Consider the following 1,890-nt stretch of genomic DNA (forward strand, 5'->3'; position numbering starts at 1 on the left):
CTCCCCCCCATCCCGTTTTTTTTTTCATTTATTATTATTATTATTATTATTACTATTTAAGTTCAGACTTTTTATCATGTTCAGAAAATATAGTTTTATAACTACTCGAAATGAATATTAAGTGACACGAATTTTTTTTATTTAAAAAAAAAAAAAAAAAAGGAAAACCTGGAAAAGTTTTCTTTTTTGTTTTGTTTTGTTACGATAATAAAAATGCATTGTTATGCATGTTGAATGTTTTGTTGAATGTTTTTTGTTTTGTTTAACCGCTTAATTATTTTTAAATAAGAATATCAAAACCGGAAATTAAAATGGCGAACGGGAAAACATGACACGTGTAAAATAAAATAAAAAAATAAAAAACATTCGGAGTGTTTTACAAAAAAAAAAAAAAAAAAAAAACTAAACTAAACATAAATCTTATTTTTTTTATCTTCAAAACTTACACAATTTTTGCATTTTTTTTTTTCCTTCTGCTTCCACTTTTTTTTTTTCTTTCTTATTCTAACATTCAACCAATTTTTCGTATTTTCGTTTATTCAAATGTGACATTTAGTTGTCCCACGTTTAAAAAAAAAAAAAAAAAAAAAAAGAAAAAAAAAAAGAAAAATTTGATGGAATTCGCTAACGAAAAAGAGTTTTTTATGTTTTTTTATGTTTTTAAAAAAGATTTTCTCAAATAAAAATCTTATTTTCTTTAATATTCTTTTCAAAAAAAAAGAAAAAAATTATCGCGCAGGTATTGCAAAAAAAAAAAGGAAGAAAAGTTGGAAAATACGTCACCCGAACGTTAAACATTTCGTTAATACCAACTTTAAAAAAAAAAAAAAAAACTAACTGATCGCAACTACAACCTTATCCCTACTAATTTTTCTAAAACATTCAACATTTTCTTTCGCTAATTACTAAATTATTTAAGTTATTAATCGTTAATTAACGGTTGGAAAATTTTTTTTTTTCTTTTTTTTTTTTTTTTAAGAAAATTATCATTTTTTAGTTTTCCCGTTCGTTCGGTTAAATTTTCTTTTTTTCTTACGTCACGTTCGGTCGTCTCATTTTAAAATTTTCCCAGGGTAAATTAATAACAAAAAAAATAAATAAATAAATATGGCGTCTTTGCGGTCCGTCGGCGGCGGCGACGACGGCAACAAAAAAAAAATTATCCCCAATTTCGCGACGTGCATCAGAGACGAACCCTCCCTCCGCCCTTCCCCCCTTCCCACTAAATCAATTAAAAACTAATTAATAATAATAATAATAATAATAATAATAATAATAATAATAATAATAGATGACATAACGGAAAATTTTATTCGAATTTATATAGTTTGCACGATATATACATACATAAATTTTGGAAAATATAAGAGTGTTGTTGTTTATTAATAATAATAATAATAATAATAATAATGATAATGATGATGATGATGATGATAATAATATCTAAATTTTATTTAATTTAAATTTTAAAATATACAATTTGTTGACTTTGGTTTAACTTTAATTTAACACGAATGAATCCCATTATTATTATCATTATTATTATTATTATTATTAATAATTCTTATATTATTCATTACGAATGATAATATCGTTTGATTAAACAAACGGTTTTTTAATAATATACATATATTTATGATAACAGAAAAAAAATAGTGATACGATATATCGTCGTTATATTTTTTTTATGTTTGATTCCTATAATTTTTTTTTTTTAAGAAAAATAAATCCTGAATTTTCTAGAATTTTCATCATACCTAACTGGAATTAATTAAAATATTTCCCGGAATAAATAATAATAATAATAATAATAATAATAAAAATGATGATTTCTTTTTTTGTGCGTTCGTTAAAAAAACATACACATACACACACACACACACTCATTTT

The sequence above is a fragment of the Pediculus humanus genome, genomic scaffold (genome assembly GCF_000006295.1).
Source record: "Pediculus humanus corporis 1103172107582 genomic scaffold, whole genome shotgun sequence".
In the NCBI taxonomy this organism is placed as follows: Eukaryota; Metazoa; Arthropoda; class Insecta; order Psocodea; family Pediculidae; genus Pediculus; species Pediculus humanus.